Genomic DNA, 14,216 nt, shown 5'->3' on the forward strand with positions numbered 1-14,216 from the left:
CAAGAATCAACATCTAATTCACCAATGACCACCAGCGTGACATAATGTCACTCCTAATGTCCCGGGTTCCATTCCCGGCTCGGTCGGAGATTTTCTCCGCTCAGGGACTGGATGTTGTGTTGTCTTAATCATCATCATTTCATCCCCATCGAAGCGCAGGTCGGTGAGGTGGCGTCAAATCGAAAGACTTGCACCCTGCGAACGGTCTACCGGACAGGAGGCCTTAGTCACACGACCGATGCCACCATTCATGGCGCACAATACAAGGAGCAATAGATAACAACAGATCCCCACTCCCTCCACCGCTGTAGCCTATTACAATGAAGTTTCCACTCACTCCGCCTGAAGAGACCAATTATAACAAAGAACTCTTAAAACTGTTACGTAACGTTAAGCTCTATGAGCAGTAACGACATAATGTAAGTGTCTCTGCTTAGCCAAAACACAAGTAAATCCACAAAAAAGCCATTGTAAAAGTGGCATAAATGTTTGTATCCGCAGTGCAGTTCTTTACATTACTAGGTGATAGCATACTGAGAAAATTTTGTATCAAAGAATCCTCACATCTATAGAATATTCCTCCAATTACACACAATTTTCGAGTGTCTTGTTTAGAGTGTAGGTTGTTCGTAGATATCTATGGGTCAAAACAGATGTACATAAACGGATATTGGTATCTGTAAACTACAGGGTGGTCCACTCATAGTAACCGGGCAAAATATCGCACAAAATAAGCATCAAAAGAAAAAACTACAAAGAACGAAAATCCTCTAGATTGAAGGGGGAAATCAGATGGTGCTATGGTTGGCCCGCTAGATGGCGCTGCCATAGGACAAACGGATATCAACTGCGTTTTCTGAAATAGGAAGACCCATTTTAATTACATATTCGTGTAGTACGTAAATAAATATGAACGTTTTAGTTCGACCACTTTTTTCGCTTTGTGATAGATGGAGCTGTAATAGTCACAAACATATAAGTACGTGGTATCACGTAACATTCCACCAGTGCGGACGGATTTTGCTTCGTGATACATTACCCGTGTTAAAATGGACCATTTACCATTGCGGAAAAGGTCGATATCATGTTGATGTATGGCTATTGTGATCAAAATGCCCAACGGGCGTGTGGATGTATGCTGCTCGGTATCCTGGAAGACATCATCCAAGTGTCCCGACGGTTCGCCGGATAGTTACGTTATTTAAGGAAACAGGAAATGTTTAATCACATGCGAAACGTCAACCACGACCTGCAACAAATGATAATGCCCAAGTAGGTGTTTTAACTGCTGTCACGGCTAATCCGCACATCAGTAGCAGACAAATTGCGTGATAATTGGGAATCTCAAAAACGTCGGTGTTGAGAATCCTGCATCAACATCTATTGCACCTGTACCACATTTCTATGTACCAGGAATTGCATGGTGACGACTTTGAACGTCGTGTACAGTTCTGCCACTGGGCACAAAAGAAGTTATGAGAAGATGACAGTTTTTTGCACGCATTCTATTTAGCGACAAAGCTTTATTCACCAACAGCGGTAACGTAAATCAGCATAATATGCACTATTGGGCAACGGAAAATCCACGATGGCTGTGATAAGTGGAACATCAGCGACCTTGGCAGGTTAATGTATGGTGCGGCAGTATGGGAGGAAGGATAATTGGCCTCCAATTTATGGATAGCAATCTAAATGGTGCAATTTATGCTGATTTCCTACGTAATGTTCTACCGATGTTACTACAAGTCGTTTCACTGCATGACAGAATGGCGATGTACTTCCAACATGATGGATGTCCGGCACATAGCTCGCGTGCGGTTGAAGCGGTATTGAATACCATATTTCATTATATGTGAATTGGTCGTCGAAGCACCATCCCATGGCCCGCACGTTCACCGGATCTGAAATCACTGGATCTCTTTCTGTAGGGAAAGTTGAAGGATATTTGCTATCTTGATCCACCGACAACGCCTGACAACATGCCTCAGCGCATTATCAATGCATGTGCGAACATTACGGAAGGCGAACTACTCGCTGTTGAAAGGAATATCGTTACACGTATTGCCAAATGCATTGAGGTTGAAAGACATCGTTTTGAGCATTTATTACATTAATGTGGTGTATACAGGTAATCACGCTGTAACAGCATGGGTTCTCAGAAATAATAAGTTCACAAATGTACATGTATCACATTGGAGCATCCGAAATAAAATGTTCAAGCTTACCTACGTTCTGTATTTTAATGTAATAAACCTACCTGTTACCAACTGTTCGTCTAAAATTGTGAGCCATATATTTGTGACTCCTACAGTGCCATCTATCACAAAGCGAAAAAAGTGGTCCTATTAAAACATTCATATTTCTTTACGTACTACACGAATATGTCATATAAATGGGGATTCCTATTTTAAAAAACGCTGTTGATATCCGTTTGGCCTAAGGCAGCGCCATCTAGCGAGCCAATCATAGCACCATCTGCTTTCCCCCTTCAAGCTAGACAAGTTTCGTTCGTTGTAGTTTTTTTGTTTGACGCTTATTTTGTGAGATATTTGGCCCGGTCACGATCAATGGACCACCCTGTATATTCCGCACTTTGTCGAAGTGACCACTTCATGTGCATCGAGCGTCCATTAGCGGTATTTCTGCATCAGTACTTCGAGGATCCGTTTTATCCTTGCACCCATGTTTAGAGCGTCTAAAGAAAATATTCGTGCAACCATACCTTAAGCTAAACGTTTCTTCCCTCTCGAAATGAGAGCTAACGTTGCGCCGTTTGACGCGCCACTGGCGCTCACTACGAGAATCCACACATTCGTAACATTGTACAGCGCCTGAGATAAATTACGCCACGTACTGTTAAGTTGAATCACTGGGAATCTTCAATCGGCCTACCCTGATTAATCCTCTGTATTGCTACACCACCAGTCTGAAAGTGTCATCAGCATAGCTAGGACCTGTGACGTAAGGTTGAAATTGTCACTAACTCTTTACCAGTAATAAATGCCTTGTGGCAATCTCACCACATTCAGAGAGCCTTCAGATGTAAACAGCTGAACGAATAACGTAAAAAGCAGGCAGTCAAAACACCTCGTCCAAACGGTTCCTAGCGACTCGCACCGATAACCACGCCCGAAAAGACTACTCCAAAACGGAAGTCAGAATGGAAAAAAAATACACATATAAAAACACGACACTTCAAGTTGTCACACAAAGAATCGTAATATACAGTCTTCTGTCATCCCTAGGTACGTACGCCTCGTTTGTTTACACACCACATGCAGCTATCTAATGGCTCTACGCGCTGTATGCAGTGCCTTCTAGCGAATACGTGCACGCCCGCTAGCTGCAATATTCACCTACAAATCCGGTACAGGCTGCTGTGGTAGAGTGGTTCTAGGCGCTTCAGTCCGGAACGACGCTCCTGCTCCGGTCGCAGGTTCGAATCCTGCTTTGGGGATGGATGCGTGTGATGTCCTTAGGTTTGTTACGTTTAAGTAGTTCTATGTCTAGGGGACGGATGACCTCAGATGTTAAATCCCACAGTGCTCAGAGCCATTTGAAGCATTTGAAGGAAACCGACAGTTTAAACAGGCTTCCACGGAAAAGCAAACTTTTCAGAGCTTATCACACTGGCAGATAAACTTCATTTATCACTAATGATAACTCATTCCCAACTATATGTTTGATACATCGGTTTATAATACACATGTGGTGGTTAATAATGTATTTTCTCCAGTATTTAACGGTTCCTGGTTGTCACGTAGCCAAAACTTCAGATACCTTTCGGCGCTTTTAGGGCACATGTCTTCTGTAAAGTATGGCTGGCACTGTCAGTTACAAACTGCTCTTTTTCAGCACTGAATCGCTAAGTAATTTGTTGCAGAGTTGCCTATATGTACGTCTCTACAGTCCTTGACAACTGATAGCGAATCGAATCATAAACACATTGTTGCTCATGGCAGAAGTCTCTACCGACGAAAATCGTTTCCGAATCGAGTTACTCACAGTTCATTCCTTAGATGGTGCGATACAGAATACCCAGTGCTTGCAGGCGCTTTGAACATGGAGTATCCTGTCACATCTCTGTCCACTGTTGCTGCTGACGCTGAGTAAGTGTTTAAGGAGACAAAACAGCTAATGTTAGTATTCTCCTATGTACATCCAGGACAGAAAGACAGTACGCAATTTGTGTGCGTATAGAGTAAAATCTGTGAGCAAATGTGAGAAAGTGATCCAGGTGTTTGCGTAGCTTGTATCTGAGGCGGAACATCGGGATTAACACGGTATTTATCAAATGGAATGTGAGAAATCGCCTAGAAACTACATACAGTGAGGCCGGCTCAGAGACTGCCCCGTCGTCTGTCCGTCGGGCGGATTGGATCCGAAGCTAGCATAACCCTCCCCCCGCCCCCTCCCCATTTACCACACTACTGACCCGGCGTGCCTGTCTTCTGACAAGGAAATCGACAGCCTGACGTCAACGCTGCGAGAAGGCGAGAAGGCGTGGGAAGGCGGCTACGCGGGCTAAGCCACTGACGTCGCACGGTTAATGTAAAACATTATCCAATCTGTACCTGAGGCTTCGGGCCATGCTAAGTTTGGCTAACATATGTTTGCCAAAACTGTGCTTTGCGATCTGTTACATCTGACTGTACATTTGGATTCTGTCTGTGATTATTATTTCGTAGTGATTCACTTGATTTCTTATCGAACGGTCGTGCGACCACAGACTTTTTCTGTGAATTCCTAGCCTGGCTATCATCACGTTGTGGCACATACTGCTTTATCGAGCTGTCGATATTTTATGACGTGTAAATAATTTTTTGACAAGTTCACTTTTGTTACGACACCAGATGTTACATGTTCCATCCGTTTGGCAACCACGATCTGGGTACTAACAAATACATTGAAACTGACGTGTCACGCATCATGTTCTCGGCCATCTTGCCTATGACCAACGCAGGGTCCGATGGCATACCACTCATGTGACAAATCGTACTATTCCTTTCTCCCTGGTTATCAGAATGCTTTCGTTCCATCTACTTTGATTATCACTGTCTTTCTAATTCAAATTAGAGTGTTATCTCCACAGACTGCGTTTTTATTAAGATGATCGAATAGTTCTACATATATAAGACGGCAGTCAAATGAAACAGAGACAGATGGAAAAAAAGTATGGAGGCGTACTGAAACGTAGTAAGTGAAAATTCTTCAAGCATTTTAAGTAAAATAAACGTTCTAACATCTCACACTTTATTCTTCCTGTGTACATATTTATTTTACAACGAAGTAACACTGGTGACCAACACAGTCCATCCAACGAGAGACCAGTTTGTTCATACTGTCATTTTAGGAAGTTTGACTTTGCCGACGGAGCCAACCTCACACCTTCTTACACCACTTTATCACAATGAAAGTGAAGTCCTCGAAGGTGTTCTTTACGTTTTCGAAACATATGAAACTCGGACGGTGCCATGTCGGGACTGTATGGGGAATGATCAATGACAGTGAAACCCTTTGAATACGACTCTCGATTACAGCAGGGTGTTTCTCACGCACCGACATAGTTTTCACACGCCGTCATGTGACAAGCTACAGTTCGGAGCCCTCTAGCAGCAGAGGGCTGTAGATATGTAGACAAGGAGAATATAGATGTAGGATATTGACACCGTTTGTTTTATTTAAAAAGCTTTAAGAGTTTCCTCATTAAAAACTTGGAGGCATTACTATTCAGCACGGTCTCGTAAGAAAACTCTTTATAATTTCAAAAGTAACGACCATAACTCTCAACACATTTATCCCACTGTGAGTCAAGACGGTCAATACCTTCGCGAAAAAATGTTTTCGGTTGCTTACGGAACCATGATTGCGTCCAGGCGTCCAGGCATACACCTTGTCGTTCGAAGCAAATCGATGACCTTGAAATTCTTTCTTCAGGACTCCAAAAAAATATAGATCGGGACTGGATGGAAGATGTTTGAGCGCTTGCCAGAGGAAGTTCTGTAGCGTAGTCGAAACAACCTTGGCAATATGTGGGCGCTCTTCGGACGAAGAGTTGCACGATTGGGTACAATCATGGTACCTTAGGCAACCGTAAACGTTTTCCCATGAAATCATTGACCTTCTAGTCTCGCACTGGGATAAATGTATTAACAGGTATGGCGATTCTTTTAAAATAATGAACAGTTTACACACTTTTCTTCGATCAGTCTCATTTTTATTTTCAGCTCCCCCTAAATCCTGTGCATCTCAGTGGGGGAACTGGTTTACATAAATTAATTACAAGATATAATTAATTTTGTCTGTAACGTCATGTTAAGCTTTTTAATAGACTCAAGCGAGGAAGCCCAGCCGTTTCGATAATACATTCTCATTCACTCTCCTTTCATAAACTAACGTTTTCCAAAATAATTCATGAAAATTCATTTGTTATGTCTTTCCAAATCCACTAGGACAAAATTAGTTCACTTGGATTCTCAAAACCACATCCAGAAAATTTGTTTTTTGTTATTTCCCAATGAAATTTCAGGCAGATTCCGAGATGATTCCTTGCAATAGGGCACGTTCCATTTCCTCGCCACACTTATCAGACAAATTTAATGCTCTCAAAACGTAACGGTGAACGAGTTGATAATGCCTAAGCTTTCTTCGATTTTAGTGAAAGGTGCTATCTATGAGTACTTAAAAGGAAATGAACATTTTGGTATCATCAGTAGCTGCATACAGGCAAGTATGTCAGCTTACTCATAGTAAGGTCCGGAATCCCGCAAGCGTTTCAGCTAAGACATTAAATTGGTACTCCAGACAGCTTAAAATTGGGTGCCTCAGGTGAACCTGAACGCGTACCCATACCTTATTTCAAAAACCGTAGCTGAGTGGTCAGCGCGACACAACGTCAAGCCCGGGCCCGATTCCTGGCTGTGTCGGAGATTTTCTCCGCTCAGGGATTGAGTGTTGTGTTGTCCTAATCATCATCACCTCTCCCCCTTCTACGCTCAAGTCGCCGAAGTGACAGTCAGCCGCCGGCAGTGCTGCGAGGCGGTCACGCGCCTGAGCGCTGCAGGCGAGGCGCGCACCGTTTGTTTGTGTTCGCTTCTACACCACCATAGCGTACAAGGTTGTTCAAGAGGCAAAACGTAGACTACGTTTCTGTCATTCCGACGGCAACGTCGGACCCGTTACCGTCGATCACGTTGGTCTCGGCAGACGAACGATAAGGATCTTCGAACTGTCGTTCGAACTACCTGCAGACGTCGTCATCGCGGCGCTCCGTCAATACGGCAACGTTCTGTAACATGTCACCGAACGATGGGTACAATTTCAAACCTATCCCGTATTAAACGGTGTCAGACAGGTCCGCAATGAGTAGCAGAAGCACGTGCCTTCCTATCTACGTATCGGAGGCTGCCGTGCCATTATAATGTATGACGACCAACCTCGCACCGCTTACGGGAAAGAAGCTCATCCACGGTCTGAATGCATTCAACGACGTGTCGCGCAGCTCCCGTTGTCGGAAGCGTCCGTCACTCTCATGATGACCGCCCTACCGGTCACTTTCGCAGTGGCTCTTGCCACGTCTACAGTTTCGTCCAGTCCGTCGCCCGTTCCCTCCGATCGGCACGTTCCACCATCCCATTCACCTACGGACAGTAAAGACGTTCCACCTGACAACCTTGCCGCCGAACAGGCTCCCGCACCTGGTGCTGAGGAGACCAGTACTTCTTCACAACACTTGTTTGACAATGTCATTGTTTCAACGGACGCCTTCGAACCAGGTCGACGATCCTTCTTGCCGTCGTCCGACACTGAGGAGCACGTGCGGGAACAACGCTCGCCACGTAGGCGCAAATGCCGCCTTCTTTCACCCAAGGGCTCTCAAAGCGTCGCCATCCAAGACGACGAAGACGACACCCAACAAGTCGACATTTCCACGCAGAGGTGCGTGGACAGCTTTCACGATGAACAAGACGTTTCGCAGGACAGGACCAACATGGAGATCGCCACGTACAATGAAACAATCGGTGCGCACGTTAAGGCGCCCGTCTCCCGGCCGACAGCTCCAGATCTCTTTCACCACCATGCAATTCAAATGGACATTGGACAGACCCACGGCACAGGAGCATTGGCCGACGACGTTGAGGAAGGTATGCCCCCTTCTCCGTAGCCGGCCGAGTGGTTCTAGGCGCTACAGTCTGGAACCGCGGAACCGCTACGGTCGCAGGTTCGAATCCTGCCTCGGGCATGGATGTGTGTGATGTTCTTAGGTTAGTTGAGTTTAAGTAGTTCTAAGGTCTAGGGGACTGAGGACCTCAGAAGTTAAGTCCCATAGTGCCCAGAGCCATTTCAACCCTCCTCCGGATGGGTTGCCTCCCACGGACGAGGCTACCTGTTAACATCAAAAGCGAGGCACTGCAGCGGATGGGACGGGACTTGCTGTCGGTGCCCTCCTTATACTGCCCTAAGTGATGGTAGACACAGATCCACCACCACTGAAACAAATGTACCGGTTCAACACACTGAACTTCAACATGATTGGTACTGCACCCAAGCTGCAGCTCCTATGTGACATGCTTCAGGCCTCTGACTCGACGTCGCCCTTCTTCAGGATGTTCGTGTTGCTCCACTACCACCGGTCTACGGCTTCGACTCATACACGTCCTCACGTGTTCAATCAGGGCAGGGAGTAGCTTTCTACGTTCGCGAAGGAATCGCACTCACGGACACGACAATGCTTCCCTCTGGTAGGGGCATGGCTGTGAGCATCTTCGACACGCGCGTCGTCAGTATCTACGCTCCGTCTGGCTCCATGAACCGTCGGCAGCGGTCCACTTATTTCGGACATGACGTGGCGTCCCTGTTTTCTGGGCTCTATGATCGCCTTACCATGGGAGGCGATTTCAGCTGCGTCGTCAATTCGCAGGACCAAATGCCTGGCTATTCGCCATACCCAACGCTGCTCACCTTAATCGAAGGTTTTCATTTAGTGGACGTTTGGGAGAAAATTCATGGCAATACCCCCGGTTTTACCCATTGTGCAGCACATTCTGCAAGCAGACTGGACCGGTTTTATGTCCCTTTCCACCTTGGCAATGAAGTCTCCGAAGCAGAGCGATGGCCCCTTGCATTTTCTGAAGAGTGCCCCGTTATTTGCTCGCTGGCTTTGTATGGCGCAGCAGAGGTTACTGGAAGCTTGATGCCTCCATCCTTAATGATCCACACTGCCGACAATCGTCGTCGAAGTCGAATTTTCGTCCCGAGCATCACGACCTCCGACGGTGTTCACCACACAACACAGCCGGTAGTGCTGATCATTATTGCCAACTTAATGACGACGAACCTATGGCAACGCCAATTGCTAATGATCTCCATCCTTCCCCTTACCCGACCCTCACCGTATAGGAGTCAACGTCCATGATGCCTGCAATCACGGCAGAAGAGGTAGTAGATGCGATCAACAAGGGGACCAAGAACAAATCACCAGGACCGGATGGTGTTCCCGTGGAGTTTTATTGGGCGTTCACTACGTTAATGCTTCCTCGCTTGACGGAAATGATTCAGGAACTCTTTACTCCGTCCTTCCCAATTCCACCTCAATTCGTCCCTGGAATTCTTCTACCTGTGCCTAGGCGGAAGGGCCGCGCGGGATTAGCCGAGCGGCCTGGCGGCACGGTAGCTCAGCGTGTTCGGCGGTCAGAGAGCCGGTTGGCCTCGGTAGTAAGAAACTGAGTGGAAGGATCAACCACCGTACTTGAACAGGATGTCTTACGACGTCCGCAACGACCAAACATAGCAATCAAAATGAAAAAAAAGCGGTCTAAGGCACTGTAGTCACGAACTGTGCAGCTAGTCCCGGCGGAGGTTCGAGTCCTCCCTCGGGCATGGGTGTGTGTGTGTGTTTGTCCTTATGATAATTTAGGTTCAGTAGTGTGTAAGCTTAGGGACTGATGACCTTAGCAGTTAAGTCCCATAAGACTACATACACTTTTTTTTTTAAGCACAAAGGAGGGTCTCATGTCTCTGCATATCGCCCTCTTAAATTAATGAATGCAGACTATAAAATCTGTGCACGCCTCTTAGCAGCGCGCATACGCACCGTCTTACCTACGGTCCTTTCACCAAAGCAGACTGCACGTGGTTATGGGGCCACCTTAAACAAGCCGTAGGAGAAAGCTGTGACCTCATCGCGCTGGCGACAGTTTGTCGCCTTCGAGCAGCACCGGTATCCATCTGTTTCATGAAAGTGCCTTTGATCGCGTTCGACACCCATTCCTCCTCATGGTGGCGACACGTATGGGGTTCCCATTACTCTTTGTCGATGCCATTCGCCGGTTACTACTTCCCTCGGTCTCGATGGTACAAATCAATTGGAGGCTTGTCGGACCGATTCCTATTCGTCTCTCTGTACGTCAAGGATGCCTTATGTCTACTCTACTATATTCCATTGCACTTCAGCCCCTCATCACTGGTCTTACCTCTAGACTACAGGGCCTCTCTTTACGTAACTGTACCTTTCACTGCAGGGCTTATGCAGACGACCTCATCTTTCTCACCTGCTCCTCCACGAAATTCATGACGCCGCCAGCTCCACACACCGCACGGTGGCCCTCGGTTACCGGCGGCTTTTCCAGTCGATTCGGCACCATGTCAGCGGTCAAGTGCACCGTAACTTAAACCAACTCCAACGTGTGTCCTATGTCAACATATACGTCGCCCCTAAACTGGTACACGTCGCCGAGATCCTCCCAATGCCGTTACTCCTTGGCCGCCGCATCCAACATTTCGTGTCAGCAGGGGCACTTTTCAAATTCCGCTACAACATTCTAACACTGCCCCCAGCAAAAGGTGGCCTCGGACTCGTCAACGTGCGGGCACGATCTTCTGAACTCTTTGTCCATACTATGTTGCGGCACTGGGTGGGGGGGGGGGGGGGGGGGGGGGGGGTGCAGTCCGGTCTTTAACATGCAATCTCTTAGATATCCTCCAACCAAGTTCTCTCTATCCATCGATCAATGTGGCACCTATATCTTCATTATTTTGCCATGTCGCCAGTTGTTTCATAGAGCTCAGCTACGTTCGGGCCAATCTTCCAGGCACCCGTCCTCCCCGTACAAGAAACTATTATTGTTTGTTTATGCTGTCCAACCCTTGCGACCCTATGGTGCTACAGCACCCAGAAATTAACTGGTGAACGGTTTGGGGGTGTGTGCATACACCCTTTTTACCGTCGTCTGTCACAGACTTAAAAATACCAGAGTGCAGACACAAATTCCCGCCTAATAGTCGACTTTATCGCATATGACTGGCCACCTCCCCATTCTGCCCTGACTGTCAGCTCAAAGACACCGACGAGCATCGCCTTACGTGCCCTCTGAAACGAAGCGTTTGGCATCTCATCCAACGAATCGTGGGCTTTTACCTCGTGCACCGCCAACGACGGTAACCCCAGATATCTTGTTGTTGCCCCAGATATTTCACTACCATCTCACTAAGCACCATACACTCATCTGGTTTCGAGGACAAGCTTTAGAATAACTCTCCCAGAGTGGTCCCCATACAGTCCTCGACTTCTGGCTCAAAGCACAAAGTTGTGACAGCGCATAGCACCGTCACCCGAAAACCATCTTACGGACAAACTTTTGCCGGTTATCTCCGCAGCGTCTTCCTTGAGCCCCCTCAAATGTGGGGTGTGCCATGCCTACCCGTAAAAAAAAAGAAGGTTAAATTGGATCTGAGCACTATGGGACTTAACTTCTAAGGTCATCAGTCCTCTAGACCTTTACCGAGCGAGGTGGCGCACTGGTTAGCACACTGGACTCGCATTCGGGAGGACGACGGTTCAATCCCTTATCCAGCCATCCTGATTTAGGTTTTCCGTGATTTCCCTAAACCGTTTCAGGCAAATGCCGGGATGGTTCCTTTGAAAGGGCACGGCCGATTTCCTTCCCAATCCTTCCCTACCCCGAGCTTGCGCTCCGTCTCTAATGACCTCGTTGTCGACCGGACGTTAAACACTAACCACCACCACCCTAGAACTTAGAACTACTTAAACGTAACTGACCTAAGGACATCACACACACCCATGCCCGAGGCAGGATTGGAACCTGTGACCGTAGCGGTCGCGCGGACTGTAGCGCCTAGAACCGCTCGGCCACCATGGCCGCCTTACCCGTCACATGATGCAACACCCTTATCCACGTTCCCATGCACCGCCAAAAAAAAGGAAGAAGACAGAATGTGTTATATTTTGTTGTATTTAATGTTTTTCTAATATTCTTGTTAAACTAACAATTATTTGTTTATGTTTAAATTGTACCTTGAAGAACTGTTGCATATATATATATATATATATATATATATATATATATATATATATATATATATATATATATATATATATATATATAAGGTGGCGAACGGTCTACCCGATGGCAGGCCCTAGTAACAAGGCATTTACATTTTATTTCAAAAACTTAAGCCTTCGTTCCAGCTTCTATTTCCGTTTATGTTCACATATGTAGATTTTAAAGAAGTTTCAGTCGTGCAGAAATTCCACTGAAGAATGGACTTTTGATTTTGAAAAGAATAGTGTTTTTCAGTGTCTTCACTAACAGCTTAGAGCTTTCGCTCTCCTTAGTATAGATTGATACTATGTATTATTACGAATCAGCAGGGAACCGAACCTAGCAGCGTAACGAAGCATAGTGTCCTTCCCGACGGATAACAGAAACGAACCCGTTAGGATTATGAAGGCAAAGAGGATGAAAAATGGCTGAGAGAAGTTGAGGATATGAATTGATGCTATTATAAGGACTGTTATGAAATTAAAATGGAAAAGAGGTGAACGTATAGTCATTCGAACTCATGCTTCATAGACTAACGAAATTTATGGTGAATTGCCATTGTTCTGAAATTACTTCGACGTCGATCTGCTGAAAGAAGGATAGCTAACATCAGGTAACAGGAAGAATATACAAAAGTGTGTCTGGCTGTTTATGTAACGTGAAGAGAAGTAAGGAAAAGGCCTTTGCCTAATAATGTGCAAATAACGGCTTACGAGGCTGATTATAGAGTGGCTGTGTACAAATTTTCTTGGCAAAGCAAACTGGCCCGCAGTAAGTTTTCAGTTTTATTCTGAGTTAATCTATACTGTTCTCAAAGTAGAGCAACATGCATAAAAGCATGTATTAGACTTCCACTTTTGTGATACGTAATCACTGCAAGAACACAATCTTTTTTCATTTTCTCAGATCCTACAAGTATTGATGTAATCTAGAGATTTTCTCTGAGAAAAGCTTCTCCTCGCATATTAAAGGTTTGCTTGATTTCGAAAAAACTGATGAAATATAAATGATGTTCGTGATAGTGCTTACATGTTTTTTTTTTTTTTTTTTTTTTTTTTTTTTTTTTTTTTTTTTTTTTACACAGAATTGAAATCCGTTGTTGTGTGCGGAGCGTTATTCGGGAGGAAATTTTATAGGGTGTGACAATATGAACATGGAAGATCAGTCCACTGCTGAACCATATAAAGCTCGAAAATTCTCTAAAATCATTGAGGAATATCAGTTAATCGGTGCTGCTACGTATGAACCAGGTTAGAGCTTTACGATCCTTGTAAAGAGCACATATTTATGTGTAGTACAGCTGAAAACGCCTCGTGTTGGCTTCATTACTTATTGTGATGTATTCTATATTTATGTTTTTAATAATGGTATCGCTTAACACATGTGTAAAAGTCGTTCTTGCCCGTATTTCGTTGCGATATCTATCAGGAGACGGAATATCACGTCTGAAGGTAACTGCATTTTCGCAATATTTGGAAATAACTTCACACCATTAAATTAATAAAACATTTGAGGAATTACCATAGCTAAGAATCCGAGTAGCCAAAAGAAGGAGGAGGACATTAGTGTTTAACGTCCCGTCAACAACGAGGTCATTGGAGACGGAGCGCTAGCTCGGGTGAGGGAAGGATGGGGAAGGAAAATCGGCCGTGGTCTTTCAAAGGAACCATCCCGGCATTTACCTGAAGCGATTTAGGGAAATCACGGATAACCTAAATCAGGATGGCCGAAGACAGTCTGATGTCTTCCAAGAATGGAAGAACTTGTTTGGATACTACTTTATAATACACTCTTTAATATTCCATCTCTCACAGTTTTGTCATGGAGCTGTCAAGGTATTCCACATGACAGAACGTTACACACTGGCTGTGAAAT

Source organism: Schistocerca gregaria, chromosome X (assembly GCF_023897955.1).
Source record: "Schistocerca gregaria isolate iqSchGreg1 chromosome X, iqSchGreg1.2, whole genome shotgun sequence".
Lineage (NCBI taxonomy): Eukaryota > Metazoa > Arthropoda > Insecta > Orthoptera > Acrididae > Schistocerca > Schistocerca gregaria.